At 41.8% G+C, this 18,293-nt stretch overlaps 1 long non-coding RNA gene across 1 annotated transcript; it reads right to left on the reverse strand.

The window, feature by feature from the left end:
- Nucleotides 1–1,270: 1,270 nt before the first annotated feature.
- Nucleotides 1,271–3,717, reverse strand: LOC106887821. Its single transcript, XR_001411967.1, has 3 exons — nt 3,582–3,717; nt 2,798–3,013; nt 1,271–1,383 (listed from the first exon to the last, which is right to left on the reverse strand). It is a non-coding gene; the product is annotated as an uncharacterized LOC106887821 (long non-coding RNA).
- Nucleotides 3,718–18,293: the final 14,576 nt, after the last annotated feature.

Genomic DNA, 18,293 nt, shown 5'->3' on the forward strand with positions numbered 1-18,293 from the left:
CTCGGATTTGGCTGCTGACCGGCCAAACAATGCTAAGGGGAAGAAATACAAATTCGTGCTACCAGAAGGTCTGATGGCCATCGCTGCCCAAAGCTGCGTCCCAGCCAAGCCTGAGTCAGGAAAAAGCCCAGCACTGCATTCTATCTTGTGCCTGCTCCTTCTCTGCTCTCTCCTCCCTTCCCAACGCTGCTTCAGCTCTAATCTCCAGGGACAATTTTTAGAAGAAAAAGTGCTCCGAGCTTCTCCGGGTCCTCAGCTAAAGGGTTTAGTGGTGGCTGGTGACTGGAAGCACTAAAAATCTCAGAATTTAAATAAGAAGTATTTATTTCTCTTAATACAGTCTACTCGTGGAAGGTCTTAGATCTACTATACCACATGCTCATTCCGTACCTGTCTGCTCTGTCCGTCTGGGCAGATGTATCCCTCTGGACATGCCCGACACTCCAACTCTCCCTCTGGTGAGTTGGACTACCCAGGACTGCAGCTCCTCTGCACACCACTACGTGGATCACAGGAATAACCATCCGGACACGCACGGCACCCACCTCCGCTCTCAAGGCTGAGACAGCCATTGGGACAAACCTGCAGTGAGATCACAAAGACCTTCAGATCCACAAAAACATATTCTTTGCATGAATAACGTAAACCAGCAGTTTCAGACACCCTCAGGCAGAAGTGCCAGAAAGAAAGGATCTTGGATCGCTGTCAAAATCTGGCCTATGTGCTCTTGAGAGCTCCCAACATGTGCTTTTTAGTGTCAGTGGTATAAACAATGAATGGAGGGAGAGCTGCTCGCTGTCTATCTGGAAGGACAACCTGCTTTCTCTAAGCCAAACACAGTGCAAGCATCTCCTGAAAAATTTCTAAGCAGACCTCAAAATCTGGGAAGAAGCCTGAAATCAGATGATTCAAAATACATGGGAGTAGAGGCAAAAAGTACTACTTCACTTCCTTGCTCTCTTCCCCTGCCCTTCAGCTTACCCGGCAGGCTGTGATCTCTGCTTGAGCAGTAAGTTCATTGGCTGTTCCCAGCGGGCATTTCCTCGGAGCTGCCTGACCCCCAGGGCAACTGGATCAAAAATAATAAAGTTATAAAAAATGAATTCTTCTTTAGAATTCCATTCCCTATCAGCTAGTACAGGTGGTGTGCAGATACAGGAACATGCCTCTCACCAACTACACATACAAATGCCCTTTTAGCCACAGATGCACGGATCTATAAAGGATTGGGATCTCTGCAGGGATCTATAAGGAAGGAGACTTACTAGAAACCTGTCGGACATTCCAAGCAGTTGCCAGCTACGTAGTAATGTCCCTGCCCGCAGTCTATGAGACAGTGGGTCTGGCAGTCTGTGCTGCAATCCGGTGAGAGGGAAAAGGTCCCTAAAAGAAAGTGAAAGACTTAAATTTTAAGGTACAATGAGCAAACATTCAATGCTCCAAGCTAAATGACCAGTTGCAATTATACCATAACGGAGTACCAGCACAATTTTGTCACTGATGTTAACAGCATTAGTACTACTAATATAACAATTTCACTATTAAGAACAATGCTTTGCTTTAATAGAGAAGTGGTGTTTACAAATGGAACACAACATCCCACCAGTGTAGTGACTAAAAAAGAAACAGGAAATATTCTAAGCCTGTCTTGTTAAGAAGGAATCTGAATCAGAAAGTCTCACGTTCCAGTTACCCTTAGATGAATTAGCTGGCTTCTCAAAGCCACACAAAAAGCTGGAAAGAAACCCACCTTCTTGGGTTTTCCATTCATCGACGCTACTTCCCTGTCCATTATCATATTCATTCTGAAGTTTTGGTGGCTAAAATTAAGGAAAGGTTTCTCTTCCAGAATTAAAACCCGTTCCCTTCAGATTCCTAGATAAATACTCTGAACACAAAATTCTGGGGCAAATTTCAATTTCCAATGTTTTATCGAACTAACCCAAACTACCCTGTGTAGGTAACAGAGAGCCTTTTCCATGTCTTAAGCATCTTTTGAAAGAAAGAAACCCTAAGTTTTTCAAGAAAGCGCAAACAGCACAGTCTGATGGAAAGACCCGAGGGATGAAGCGGGTCCTCTACCACTGTGTAACCTCCACCAAGACACTTCATCTTTCTCCACTTCAGTTATACAGTCTACGCAATAAAGGCAATTTTACCCATCCCTCTTCAGGAAATCTCTTGACATCACATTCTATAAGAGAAAGGTGATAAATATTCAACAGAGTAAGACACTTGAAGAATAAAAATAACACTGGTTACTATTTCCCTTTTTGTATTTCTTACTTTCATTTAGCAAGCCTATCAGATTTACGTTCTCGTACACCACTGGCCTAACGAATTCCTTTGTTTTGGAAAGTGAGCTTCACTATGGTAACCGCAAGCATTTCACATGGACTTCCTCAGGAAGGGCTTCTCCGGGCATAAAAAAGGAGTGTGCAGGGTCAGGAGAGGAGTTCCAGGCTTGTTTTTCATCTATTCCATACCCAAATAAGCACCGTGGTCTTATTACTATTGTTACTCAAAAACATTGATGTGTTTTTTTAATCTCTTTAGAAAATTGAAACCTCTTGGTGAATGCATCTCCCCACCTTCTCCGTCTTCTCCCCTGAATGAATCCCTAAAAAAAATTGTGCTTTTGAAAGAACGGCAGGCACACTCATCACTTTATGACCTGTTATGAGCTAAACAAGTGCTGCCTCTAATGCCCTATAGCTTTCACAAGGTAACACTATCAGCATCAATTTAAAACAAAACAAAAAAGAAATCTGCCTGGATAAGGAAATCACCCACTCACCTCTCTGGAAGATCCTATGGCTACAGAAGCAAATGAGCCAACTCAAAGCATTAGCCATGGGGGCTAGTAAGCAGTTCATAAAAAATAAAGAAGGCCTGAGCTTGCGTTTAAAATGCTTCTTGATCATCTGGTGCTGCCTTTGTTGAAGTCCAATGTAACTAAAACCCTCCCAGGTAATCACTTTTCAATACAGCCTGCAGTGAAATGAACACCAAGCTGCAGAAAGAAAAGATGGCCAAAGAGTTAATCTCATGGAGCTCCCCTGCAGCATTACTGATACTAACAAGTGAGAAAACTCATTTAAACGTGAGACAATATATACCCTCTAAGCATCTGCTAGGCAGGGAGCTTGAAAGCATCCTTGTCATCATCTTGCACATCTGTCTGGCCGTTCAGTGAGGTGACTCCATGGAAAGGACCCCACAGGGTCACAAATCCTTTCTTTGACATCTATGTGAAATATTCCCTCTTTGTTGGCTGTTCGTTCTGTTATTTTAGGTTCTTCCTGAAATTTGCAAACCCAGACAAACTCTTCCTAAAACAGGACTGTCCCTTGTAATATCTCACTACCCAGTAGCTAATTTTTCCTTTTCCAAGATAAGTCTTTGCAGATGCACAAGGCTAAATTTCATTAAAGCTCTGGCAATGCTGGGGAGCACACAAAAATCAGAATTCCACTGCAATACTAAACAAGCAAATTGTATCCATTTCATGAACACACAACTTCTTTTGCAACATAATTTCATGCTTTTAAAAATAACAAGAAAAAAGCAAGGTTTGGTACCTGCTCCAACAAGGATTGCAAAGAGTAGATATTTTCTTCTCCGTCAGTTACAATACCCTCTCTCTGTTCCACTTTCCTTATAACTTCCTGAAAGCCGGAGATTGATGAAGAATTTGGAAATGGTTTGATTTATAGCACTAGGGAGGAGAAAAAAAGAAAGCTCTTCTGTCTTCCAAGTTTCACAGTAATGTAATTCCAGTCCAGTCCGAGGCTGGCTCACGTGGAATTTTTGGGGAGCGCTGCTGTCTGAAAACCAAAAAGATCCTCCTTCCTCCGTGCCACTGCAGTATCTATAAAGAGACCTGTACACCCATCGACGTGGGTTCTCACCTCGCCTTTCAGAAGGAATCCTTTCACAAGGAATTTCACTCTATGGCTGCATAACTTTAATTTCTGAAGAACGATTATTAACAGTTTGGACCAGAACATAAAGCACGTGTCATCCTTGAACCATTCAAGTTCGCTAGTGGGAGATTATGTCAGAGCATCTCTAGGCAGCAGGAAGCAGAAGCTCCAGCCATCATGGCTGAATGTCTACAAAGAGGCCTCCTGCCTGTCTTCCTAACTAGCAAAGCACCATCTGTTGCGCTTTATTATAAAGTCTTTAATTAAATTTCTCCAGTAGAACTCAGATATGTCTGTTTCTTCCTATTCTACAAACAATTCCTGGAAATCTCTGCAATTATCTTATATTACAGACAAGAATTGCCAATTAAAACCTAATCAACACAGTGTAAAGGCAGGCACCAGGCCAAGCGCTTCTAATTTTCTTCCCATTTTCGACCTGCTTGTCCCCTATACTTCAGAAAGTTCAGAAAAGACAGAAGATGCAACAGAATGCGCAAAAAATAAGAGTAACGGTTAGATTTGCTATGTCTCCTTTCCAGTTCCCTAATTAACTACGGAATTAGCAGATCTATGCAGAGATAGCTAGCTTACAGGTCAAATTCACTCCCGTGGCATGTGGTAGAGTTAAGGCAAAGCAGGATTTTAAGTGCAGTATTGTTTGAAGGATGAAATACTGACCTCGGGCTCTGATGGGCCCAAGTGGAGCTCAGAGCAGGTTGGTGACTTGCTATATGCCACACGCCCCTCTACTACAGCCACCAAAGGCTTCCCAGTTCTGAACGCCAAACCTCTCAAAACAGGTTCTGACACCCACCGTATCTGCACCAACTCCACTTCCACTGTCTCTGCTGGTGTTAGGAAAAAGAGGAATGTACCTCTCCCCCGCCATGTACCTCTCTTCAAGTGCACTGCTATAGGAAGGAACTGCTGGGAGAAAACAGAATAACCTGGGACTCGCTCCAGGACACCACCGTTTACTTTCATCCAGCAGCAGCATCATTCATCTGAAACATCACAAACCCCTGTACAGTTTACAGTGATGGTGAGCCATAGCTATCTGTTCCCGGCTATAAAGAAAACGGAGCCTTGCTATTATTTCATCCTCCTCTGTCAAGCAACAAATAGACGCAGATTGAATTATAAATCTGGGCTGTTGGACGCAATGCACGGCAACACAAAGAGGACTCCGGTAAGGAAAATAAATAGGCACGTCCTTTTCTGGTTTGCAGGAATTGGAGGCCTACCAAATATCAGCATATTTCTTCCTCTGGGATACAAAATAGCTCATGTTCCAGACCTGACACACTCATCTTCTCTCCACCAATGACTCAACTATTGCTTCAGCAAACCTGACTGTATTTGAAATGGCTCCTATTTTTCTTGAACTGTTTGGTCAGCCCTAAAGAAACCAGTCAGCCCTGTAATGTTCGGAGTCCTTCACGAAACAGGAAGGCATCATTTTTCTTGATTTGAACACCAAAAAACCATCCCGCTCAGCTCACTGGTATAGGAGAACAGAATGTAAGTATCCAAGACACCAGTGGAGCAGACATGGGAGTTGAAACATTACTGTCAGTTGAGCACAGCAGCTGGGGATGTGTTTCCCTCATCTCTGCATGTATGGAAGGGTTCATAATTAGTCCGAAGGCCTGTAAAGGTACATTTTCCTTATAGTATTAACTTCATAGCACAAAGCAAACCAGACAACAACAGGAGTCTAGGCATTCCAAACATCCCGCTTCTGAATAGCTATAGTGGCCTGCCGTCCAGAAAGGATCACAGCTTCAAAGGCTCCTAACAGCACCAGATCTTCTGCTGTGACAGCCTAGCATGCATTTTATTAGAAAACAAGATTTCTTCTACAGCAGAAAAGCAGCACTACATTCCAAACATCCCGCTTCTGAATAGCTATAGTGGCCTGCCGTCCAGAAAGGATCACAGCTTCAAAGGCTCCTAACAGCACCAGATCTTCTGCTGTGACAGCCTAGCATGCATTTTATTAGAAAACAAGATTTCTTCTACAGCAGAAAAGCAGCACTAGCTCTCCACTGGAATAAACTTAGTTTTATTTGAAAGAGCCCCCCACCACTCCCATGAGATACCAGTTTGCCTATATTCTTAATTAATACAATCACCTTGATCCTGCAGTAGGTACCAAAAACAGACACAAGTGCATAATCATCATAGATCTAAATATGGAAACGAGCAGCACCTGTCCCTTTGAAAAAGCAGGACTCTTCTTCCAGAAGACAGAAAATTTTAAAGCCTAATACATCCTCAGGATCATTTCAGTCATCCAGAAGCAGAAGTAACTCTTTTTAAACCCTTCCAAGACCTTGCAAAAGTTCTTAGCTAGGGAAACTGGGCCACATTGGAAGTCTCCAAGGCCAAACTAGCAGCTCAAGTGCCAAAGCCCAGGAAGAAAAAAAGACTGAAGTGAGTGCCAGCAACAGAATATGGATTGACTGAAAAGAAATCTGGACACACACAAAAAAAAAAAGCCTTTCAAAACATCAGTCCGGCAATTTATCAAAAGCTGCAAGTGTTGTATTACAGGACCTCACATAATCCATCAGAAGCACTCAATGATTTCTCAATCTCTTCAGCCTAAACTAGTGAAAAATTATATGCTTCCAGGGGAATACTCAGATTCAGATTAAAGCAATGAATGGCTTTGACAGGACAGGATGAATGAAGCAAACACATCCATCCAGCAGAACCTTCAGGCCAGTCATGTCCCATCAGGAATTTAATTGCAAGTCAGAAATATTAAATACATACAGAGCGTCTAACCAGCTGAATGCAGCAATACAGCACGTGCTACAACCCTTCAGGCAGCACAGAGTTTGTCAAAGATGGTCACTGTACCACCACCATTCACCTCCCAGATACGTCCAAGAAGTTTTCCTTACCATACGCAAACTGCAACAATTCCAATGCTGTGTAATTCATATATCCTTCCAGATTCAAGAGCAGAGCTTGGCCTCCTAGGACACCAGCAGGTAAACAGGTTAGGATGGAGCAGTAGGAAAGCACTTACCAAGGAAAGATGCCCTTGGGCACCTGGTGCTACCCCATTAGTTTCCTTCTGCATTTGTGTCCTATCATACCACTTCGCCAAGATTGGGACAGAGGATGCTTATTGAAGTCCCTGTCAGGAAATACTGCCTTTAGCCTCCTTAAACTAATACGCACCGCCACAGGATCCTGATTTCAGGGTCTTTTCAGTCTGTGGCTAGGTCTCATTTTGCAACTCTGGACTAAGTTAAAGAGGTTCCTCTCGTCAACTAGAATTGTTCTTTAAAAGCAGGGAAAGAACAAAGTTAGATACACAGTATTCATTTATCCTCCACAATAATGTCCTCAAAGCCATTATTTCTCATCGCCAAGCTTAAACACGTAGACATCTACTTCACTTCATCTTACTTGTACTTTTAAGTGACTGACAGCTTTAGCAATTAAGAAAAAAAGTACTTTTAGACCTTAAGGTTGGTCCAGTTGTGCAGACTCCATTTTTTCAAGTGTTTGAAATTAGACCTCTTTTCCATTGCAATAGCTTCTGCTGGCTTTTGCCACTGACTTACCGAATCTCAACCCTATTTCCAGGGGGAATATAGCACAGTCTCCAGGGCTACATCCAGTCTAGTTATAGGGAACTGAAGAGAGGAATCTTCTTCGCTCGCCTTCGAGGCAGCTCTGAAGTTACTGTTAAAATAGCCTTTGAACAAAGGCTATGGTGCATATAATAGTGTTTCTTTTGTGCTATTGAGTCACTGTCATTCAGGAAGCAGCACTAAAACGTGCATTTAAGTTTTTCCTGAAAGATCCACTTCACAGATTTAAGAAGGAAGACATTTCAACAAGGAACAATCTTTAAGGCAGAAGCTGGGTTTGGAAAATTGTGCAAAGTGAGACAAATTCTACATTTCTAAACTCTAGTACTTCTCATTGAACAATCCTTGCTTTTTGAACGGAAGCAAAAATCCATGTGGTACAGAACGATGTTTCTGGTACACTGGCAGAGCTGTTGTATTTGTTTACTAACTCTCCCCTTACCCAGTGTATTCTCCACATGAAAGTCTTTGTGAGTCAGGGCAGCAACTGTACTTTACACCTGGGCTACTGCAGCACACTCGATTTAAACATCAAAAAGGTTTTTGATGTCTTAAATTGCAGACAAAAGCCAGCTGGAGTTGAGTGGCTACTGCTCCATTAGATGACCAAGAGTGCTATTACAGCACTGCCATTCCTGTCTTTGTACTTTCCTCATGAGACTTTTCTGGATGTGATCCCTGCCCCTTCCAGCCACCGTCAGTTTGTTTTCATTTTCCTACTAAGCTGCCACAACTGGAAAAAAAAAAACAAGGATATTGCCTGACTGAGTGATAAGGTCCCCAACCTGAGCGTAAGCTTCACAAGAAACACACCTCCCTTCCAGAAGACCATGCAGCTCACTTCTGATCTGTTGGTCATGACTTCTGCTGAACAAAGGCAGCAATTAATTTATTTCCTGTGCTCTAAGATCACTTTGAACTTGGTCTTTAAACATGCAAGGGATCTGGACATTTTCTTTAACACTTGGAAACCTGACTCTGTGCCAGTAATCCACTCTGACTTGCTTCTTCTAGCTATTCTTCATGAGGAAAAGCAGCAGAATGAGCCCTTAAAAAGCCCTCCTGATTAGGATATATTTAATCAAAACCCCAAAACATACAGATAAGACTTCTCCCTCCCCACGTATCCCTTGACCATAACCTACTTGGAAATATTAGCCCTGGGAGACTTGCAAGTGATACAATTCTGCTAACAACATCACAGTAGCCAACCTCTTACAGGAAGAAGTGTCAGTCTGTGTAATAGCTGGACTCACTACGAGTCACCCAGCTCACCTAGAAAAACCCTTGGACTTATTTCCAGCAATACCAGTCACATGCTAGATTCTTACTGGAACTTCCAGAGAATTTCACTGAGTGACAAACATTTAGTAGGGAGCAAAAGGACTGAAACAAACATGTTCTTTTTTCTAGACACCATTTTGTTTACTTTTGAAAAATGAGTATCAATTTCACTTAAAAACCAAAGCACTTTGTATTTAGATTTTCTGTGCTCAGTTTCCTTTAAAAGCCACAAAGTTACTCACACAGCACTTTCAGTGAAAAGATGGCTTTCATTTTCATTGTTCTCCTTTCTCCATCCCTCTTTCAGGAGAAAAAAGTAATTTCAAAGCCAGCTCTAAACAGAATTTGTATTCAGAACATTTATTGCTTTAGTTACTGTTTGCACACGAAATTTCCAAGAGCATCCCTCTTTGGGGACATCTGCAGTTTGCCAGCTGAGCAGCCGGCTGAGAGATAAGGCTCCGGGGTTCTTTCCTCAGTTCCCACCCAACACTCAAAGCAAGCAAGACCTGAAATCCAGGTCTGGGAACTGACCTTGCTGCCACCGAGGATAGAGCTGACATGTCAATCCCGTGCAGTGAAGAGTTCAGATACTCCCTACAAACTCAGAGTAAGGTAGCAGGGAAGCATCACAGTAGGCCAGTAAAGATCTGCCACCTCACCTCGCAGCTTCAGGTTCCATCCTCATTTAACAGGACAGCAATACAGCCACACAATTAACTAAGTAGGATCAGGTGATACTGAAAAATAAGGTACATCCCATTCCTACCATCAAGTTTTTCATTTGATTAAACCCTCACAAATAGTTTAGCATAGATTTTGGAAAGCTCTGTGAAGCCAGACCACAGCCAAAACGCTTTTAATACCCACAACTGCTGTGGCTTTTGCTGCACAAACCAGTTTGGCTTTGAATCTTGTTTCCCCTTTGTTATCCACTTCAGGCACAGCAGACTACAGCTGGCATTTCACAGCACTCTCGGGACTCCAAACTGGAACCACCTTCCAACAGTTTCCAAGGCAGGAAAAGCATGAAATATCTCCCCTTTTTATTCTCAAGTCTCCACACTTGAAGCGTCACACTCGGCCGTCTCTACCAGCGCTGACATGACAGTGACAAGGCAGTAAAATGGTGACACACACATTCTCTTTAGGGGAGGGCTCGACAAGCTCAGGGCAGTGGCACCAAGACGTATTCCCTCTAAGCACGTGGGCACTAGTATCACGTAGGCCACAGTGCTAGGGACTAAAAGCTTTACCATCTGGTAGGTGCTCAGTGGATAAAGTCAGGTACAACTTTGCATGAAGAGTCTTTACTGCCTCCCCCACAACAGGCAGCAACCAGTGGTTTTAATCTGCAAACGCAGCAGAGATTCCAAGGACTAAGTCAGTGTAAATTTAGTTCTCATTACCGGTCAAAGGTGAGCACACAAAACATTTATTGTCTGATGTGTCCAATGAATAGACCGGGAAAGGCCAGCAAGTAGATCTGTCATCCCAACGCTTCTCACACAGAGAATTTAAGTCAAACAAAAAATGTCCTCAACTCAAGGCAAATGCAAAACTCACCACCAAGTGTACAACCATTCCCCATTTAGTCACGCAGACCCTGCAAAGACCAGACATACTACCTGCTCTAGTACTGTAAGTTTGTTAGCACACTTAGAAAGCTAAGCAATGCCTTCTGTTAACTTGTATTAACACTCACCTGTAGAGACAAAACCCCATCTCTGTAGCTATGGGAGTAGGAATGGGCTTCCTCCAGCCCCCAACTGATGATCCCTCAAGTTGGAAGCACCATTCTAAGAAATGAAGGCAAAGCAAGCCAAACAGGAGGGCACAGATAGGGGAAACGGAATGTATCTTTTTATGCTGAGAAAAGCAAACACTGGAACTCATTCACCCTCGACAAGAAATACATGTGGTGACAGTTACTAAGTAGTAAGAGAGCTATGGTGCAGAGTTTATCCAATGGCTAGGAACCACCACCAGAAAATGCTACTCAATCCTCCTTGCAGAAGCAGTTAACTGATCACAATCATATCTCTGAACCTGTATTCAGACTGCAAATACCTTTAGCTAAGCCTCCTCTCAGTAACTTTATCTACATTATACCACGTTCTTATCACCCTCCATACACACAGAGGTGTCACCTGGAAACAGTGCACTCATAACTACACATTTTGAACTCCTGCCTCAGCATCCTGTGCTGGCAGTTAAAGGTCAGTACCATGAAAATCCACAGCCTCTCCCTTAACCCATCTCACATTTTCCCAGGAAGAAACTTAACTTCCCCTGAATTTCCCCATTCCTTATTTCTTTGGCACAAGGTACAATTTGTCCCTTGCTGATCCAATAGCAAAATGCTACCTTAAAACCATCCCAAGTTATCCATTCCCTTCTTCCTGAGGCTCTCTCTTTTGGTGTAACAGGACATCACAAGCACACATGACACACGTGACCCACACTCACTTTTCCAAGCATGTTAATGGCTGCAGAGTACAGAATGCTCTCCATGTCATCGTTGCTCTTAAAGCTGCCCTTTTCAGACGTTCCTTTTCACTTGTCCAAAAGCCTTCAGTGTTCTATCTGGTGGCTTGAGCAAGGCTTGCAAGATCAGAGTAATTCATTAGTTTCATCTTCAATATTACTGAAAGGAATGCATATCAGGATTTTATGATTTAGCAGTTACTGCTTCAACCTCTTCATTTTGAGCCAAATAAAGGTTAAGAGGATAGAAATGCAGAAAACCAGTGGACTGTGTGATGAAGGATCATGTATCACAGAATTATCTGGACCATCAGTTGCTTATTTCCAGAAATTCTCATCTTTGTCAGTTTTGACTTTACACATTTCTTCAATAATTTTGTTTTGGGGGATGAAACTGAGATCTATAAGATACTCACCACGCTTCCAAGTTGTGGTTGTTATGAACCCTTATCCAAAAGCAGCACTAAAACATCCCATACTGAACCATCAAACACCCAGCCTGGCCTCATTTCAAGTAATTATTGGGAAGCTGGATCTAATTCAGCAAAAGTCTTTCAAAGACTTTTCAAAGACCTAGGATTAGGTTATGACCTGGCATATAGGTTTTGGTTGTCTTAAAGAGTTTATTTATGGCATGACATGAAAGCCAGTGAAAACTCAGTGATTTTGAATGCTATCATTGCAGAATCAGAAAAAAATAAATCAAGCTTATCGTTTATTAGTCAAGCTTACAAATCATCTTTGATCAATAGGCTTTTGCAAACACAAAGTGTCAAAACACTAAAAACTACCCAAGTTTCCCTTTAAAATAATAATTCTTCTCAGTCTAAAAAGATGAACACATTCTCTGATTTTATTCCAGCTGAGGAAACTGTCTATAAGGAAGTTAAATTGAAGACCAATATATAATCAGTTAGCTAAATGGCTCCGAGAACATTCTACACCCCAGCTTCCACTGAAACATGGTTAAGGCAGGATGACAATTGGTAAAATAACATATATCAAGTCCTCAAGTTCTGCAAAGCCAAGCTTCGTGCTGTTAGAGCAGCAGGTCTGATGAGAAACAAAACTCCTTCCTTAGTGCCTTCAAAATAACGTGCCATCTCGCTGTTTTCTCTGATGTGATAAACCATTTATATGTTAAATGATGTGTCTAAAACAATTCAAAACATAATTTTTCATGTATTTTTAAAGCCAAGTTGTTGACTCCTGCACTTTTTCTCAGTTTGCCTGTACTAGTAAAAACGGCCAGTTGATAATTATTCCATAGGCTTAGACATTGACTGAACTGCTCACTGACTCAACAACTTCAAAGGGCTTTACAGAGCCTTGGCTGGACTCGGAGAACAGGACAGCTTTGTATCACAAAGCAGAAGGGACTTGTCAGACTAAAGACTGTCCCGAACTGGAATTATGAATTTGAACAGGCCTTAACCTTGGAAAAATCAAGGAAGACTAGTACTATTTCCCTGCAAACTGTATTAGATTTGGAGTTCCGATGCGCTTAGTAGTATAAATCCTATTCCCACAGGATTTAAACACACTCCCCTTTAGAAACACAAATGACTTTATGCACATATACCTCTGACTACAGCAGCAAGAGTCTTTTGAGAAGAGTTCCTTATATGCTTCAGTGCTTTAAGATTATTGCCTAATTCTGGCAGGACAAATACATCAAGCTACAACAGGGCTACGAAGATTTGCAGGAGAAAAGCTTGAAATTGTTTCAGAGAACAGCTAGACGAACTACATTTTATCACATTTAAATCTCCTTAAGGATACTTCATTGAAAGATAGGTTTATGCCACTGACCTTAATGAAAGAAGACTTTAAACAAGGAGATAAATTATTCTTAAACCCTGCACTTAGTCTTGCATTCAACTATCAAAGGCAGATCCGAACCCCCAGGCTCACGCTCATTTCCACTGTTACTGGAATTTTGCCAGCTTCTACGCCAGAAAGTTATAACACATAACATTTGCCAGGGATTTTACTGGATTTCCTGAAGTATAGTTCTTACTGAAGAATCATACCAGCCTCTGCTCTGGAGTCAAGAGTGTTCAACAGAAGTATTCAACTTTAAATCAAAACGTCATTCTCCAATAGCTGATAAAAGGCATCCTGAAAGTACCTTCATACTACCAATCTACACCTATACTACCAATCAAGGGTGACCAAGGTGGCCTTTAACTACTGCCTTCCCCAGCTCTAAGACTAACCTTCACCAGGTTAAGGCATTTCTTTCAGAGAAAGGGGTATAAGGAGAAGGGAGGATGCTGCCTGCAAACGTGTTTCTACTCCTTTAGCTCAACAGGTTCCACCAGCCCTAAGTGACGCTTCCTACAGACAGAGCAAATAAGATGCAGCAGGCATCTTGTTCCACCACTGCTACTTTAAATAACAAAATTATGAGATTGAGGTGACAGCTTTTATCAAATTAGAGAGGTTTATCGTACACCGAGCACGATATTACACCTCAAAAATAATCAGAGCTATCTTTTTTGACAAGACAGTTTTATATACTTCAACACAGCAGTTCAGCAACACCTGTTTTATTCTTTCATTTAAAAAAATCCATTGGGCATTACAATGCTACAGCTCACCCCTGTATCAAGGGACAGAGCCACTTAAATTCCCTGTCTTCATCCTCAGAAATCTATTTTTCAGGCCAAAGACAAAGCAGTGTTAAATTCCCTGTCTTCATCCTCAGAGATCTATTTTTCAGGCCAAAGACAAAGCAGTGGCAGAGCACAGCTAAGACTTCAAGAACTGTGGAAAGCCAAGCACTCCGAAGGACAGAGAACTATGCTGAAGATAAGACAACCTGAACTTCCCACCCCAAAAAAGTCAAAGAATACCAGAGGCTGGAAAGGACCTCTAAAGGTAACACAGTTTTAAATGCACACCATCAGTGCCTGCAGGTTGCATTATTCATGCTCCCCAGCCCTTCCAAATACCAGTTTCTTTCCTTCCTTGCTAACAATGCTCCCCATCAATACAAGCTAATTTAGGACAGGTAAGTACAGCAGCAAGTAGCACAGCTGATATTTGATATGCCAAAAAAAGTCAAGACAGCATAAGGTACCAAGCAGAAAAATAAGTCTTTGCAGGTCCTTTACAGGTACTTGTTACATTCTCAAAAGCTGTATTAGCTGTGCCATTAACTATGCCATAGACTACTGTAAAATCTTAGAGGTCTGATGCTCAAACAAATGGGAAGTGTTTCTTCTCCTAGTGCCAATTTGCATCAAAGCCTTAGTGCTGGATGGCCAGGCTGCCATCGTAATTCGTGTTTTCAATCGCTTGTTTCCATATTCTGACTTCCTTTTGACATTGCAATCACTGGAAGGTCAAGAATTGAGACCCTTTGTGAAATGGAACTACAGCCTAATTGATGGTTCACCAAGTTTCACATTGAGAAAAAAGCAGAAAAACATAGGTTTGCTAGCAGAGTCCATGATACCTTAGCAAGTAAAGAACCCTGAGAAAATGAGTTGTATTCAATGGGAAGTACAAGAGAATCATTTTCAAAGCAGGGGTTTTATGTGCTTTTTCGATCTCTACTTTTGAATGTCAAGATGCGCCCCACCGGCCCAAAAACCCATTTCAGTATCCAATACATTAGAACAGGAAAATTACAGCTCAAACTCCCACCAAAACAAGAGCAATACAAGTTGGGAAGAAGCACGCTATATTTTCTCAATGTCACAGCAGGTATGGAAATTCTTTTCTTTTTTATTAAAGGCAACAAGGACAATTATTCCTCATCAAAATAACAGTGGTTGGGGAAAGAACAGGGCTCAAAGAATTTAAAAGCGTCTCTCCTATTTTTGGAGAGTGCTCTACATTCTGGCTAATACAGAATAAGCTACACTTAGTGGAGTAACATACGTGAAAGTCAAGGGAAACAGCAGTACAGTGCCTGGCCTGAATGAGGCTCTTGCTTCTCACCACTGCTAGAAGAGAACAGCAAAGTCCCTTGCTGAGGAATGTATGGGTTAGTATAACCCTCCAACAACTGATAACTGAGAATACAAGCACCCACAGTAAAATTTAAATTAAAAGAATTGCCAAAATCAACCGCAAATGAATGGTTACCAGTGAAGAGAGACTAAAGGAAGTAGACGGTGATCGTATTTCCTTGTTGCAGTCAGATACACTGCTGTGTTTGGAGAAGCATTAGCAAATTACTGTGCAATCCTGAGAACAAAACATTACAATAATCGATTCCTTTAGTACTAAAGGCCTGAGCTAAGCATTCTGCTTCCGTAGCTAGCATTTACTCAGTTCATTATTTCAGAAATAGCATGTCAAAGGAAAGGAAACCTCCCTTTGTTATTTATCTGCAATGACTTCCTTTGTGCAAATGCATATTTGTAAGTTGAGAGTTTTTTTTGCAAATAAACACTGGAATAAAGGCAGTTACAGAAAAAATAATAATAAAGAATAATGCATCTTGCACAAGCAACGTATTCCCAGACAATCAAGTTGATCAGGAAGCAAACCAGCCTCTTTACCTGTATTACAAGAGCTCCTACCCCTGCTAAACCTTTCCAAGCAAGAGCACTCAAATGAAGAGTTTCTTTCCAACTCAGAATTCCTGCTCAATCACCACATATTAGAACTTCACTTGCACTGAATTTCATTTCCCTACAAGCCTATTTTCTACAGGATTGTGATAACAGTGTGTATTATTGTCTCAACTGCTTAACTTTGCAAGGTATTCCAGGAAGTGACACTTTTCCAGCTCCAGAAAGGAATACAGCAGTGTTTAGGGGAGTCACATATTCATTTTACACCTATATAAAGGTGTAAAATCACACATACCATGCACCAAATTTTATGTGCAGTGCCCAGAAAAGCTGAAAGTATTAGTTATGTGACCTTTTCATTTTCTTCTATCTAGCACAGTATTCTGAGTCCAGCCGAAGTGAAAAAACATCAAGCAGCTTCTCTTCCCCTCCTCACTATCAAACACTCCCTCTGATAACCCAACTGAAAATAAAGAATCAAAGCAGCCCAGGATCTAAACCAAGTAGCCTCAAAAAATCACATATTTTTTATTAGTACAGGCTGCTGTATTTATTAACAGCTTGCTGCAAGGATGACATTAAGTGGATAAAACCTTGCCAGAAAAATGGCTCCTATAAAAAGGTCGCATTAGCTGAGGATGACGGAGAATTGTTATACTTGCTTCCGGGGCTGTTTGCTCTGGAGGAAGACAGCACAATGCCAGCTACCTAGGAGTTCAGTAAAACAGCAGAAAAACTCAAAACTGGGGAGTTTTTATCACTGGAGAGCACTCGCTAACCTTTACCTGCTGAGTTGATTTCAACATCAATGGATGGCATTTTTCTCATCATCCTAGGTAAATTTAGCTGGAACCAAATATACATTTCAATTCAGGGTTTCCATTAGGCAAACACTGCCACATTTTAAAGTATATTTTCCACACCTAACTCAAAAGCCAAGGGCTTCCTTTAAGTCATTATATCTCAAGTTCACTTAATGTTAAGCCTTATAATACAATGTGAAATCTTGCCATTTCTACATGGTTCTACAAGCCATTATTTCTCCTCTTGTCCATCTCGGCTAACACAAACCAAAAGCAACACCATTGTGTTACAAATGGTTCCTGCTGATGGCTCTTTTGTTGCGATCTGTAATTTAATAACCACCAACAAAAAATGTCTGGCTGGTTCAGGAGTAGAGCTTGTTTAATGCTTTAATTGGTACTTATTTTAAACAGTTCATTAGAAAGACAGCACTTTCTGCCTGATTTTACAGCCTATCCGACCTGACAAGCAGAAGGCCAGCCACTCAGATCAAGCAGGGACACTAATTAACAAGCCCCAGGTCTGCTCTCTCTTTGCAAGCACATTAGGTGCTCCAGTGGGGTCACAGGGGAACAAAGACAGCATGCCGAACAGTTTTAAAAAGCTTTTTGTTTCCTTGTTCCACCCCTAGCAAGACAGCCCACAGATGGATTACAGAGCATTTCAGCAATGGGGTTTGGCTAACAACACTGGGCAAGAGGCTCTGAAGTCTCGCAGGACTGCTACTGCCAGGTCACCTCCACTCCATAGGAGCAACCCAACGCCACAGAGACTGCACTGCATCAGGAAAGAAGCACACAAGAATGATCTGCTTTATATTGCATCTCTCCACTGCAGAGCACAAAGATCTCTGGCACAGTCAAGTCAGGAGCAGTGTTACACAAATCAGTGAGGTCTACAGTCTAGGAAAGGACTGAGATCGAGTGGAGTCTCAGATCAAGCCCTCAAGATGTAACAAGTCAGTGCCCACATTTTTGGAGATCCGAGTCTATTCCCTGGTCTAGCATTCACTCAAGATCAAGACAGACTGACATCTCTAAATTCAGCTGCTTCTGCCTTACATCTGTAGCTTTTGGTCACTTTAAGATGATGCTTATGTGTTATCCTTACCTTCATCTCAGCCTCCGTATCCATCTGAAGCCGGAGTCACTAACTTGTAACAATGCAACTTTGAGGCAACTTCTCTTTAGCAGATTTATCTGTGTGTGAAGCCCCAACAACATAAAGCCCACACCAGGAGACAGTAAACACCCCTCAGGGGCGTTGTAAAAATATTCCTTTTCTTTAAAAATCAGGAAGCACTAGGGTTCATTAATAGAGAACAGATTTCTAAACTAATTTTAGAAGTCTTACTTCTTTCAGAAAGCTGTATTTCCCTGAGGTATTTTGTGCTTCCTGGTATGTCTTTTTCTCAACAAAATGTTTGAGTTGTCAGTGGAAAAAACCAAAGCCACTCAGCTTTAACACTGCATTGAAAACTAAATTCAGGCCCAGCATAGACAAACTAGAGGCCAGATCTCAAGCTAACTGCAGTCTGAAGCGATCAACTGACATTCAACATCTCTACTGGTTCAAGAATAAACAAGGCATATTAGGCAGTTAAAGCACACAAGAAGCAATCATTAAAAGGAAAAGCGCAATGC

The sequence above is a fragment of the Calidris pugnax genome, unplaced genomic scaffold (assembly GCF_001431845.1).
Source record: "Calidris pugnax isolate Ruff unplaced genomic scaffold, ASM143184v1 scaffold97, whole genome shotgun sequence".
NCBI lineage: Eukaryota > Metazoa > Chordata > Aves > Charadriiformes > Scolopacidae > Calidris > Calidris pugnax.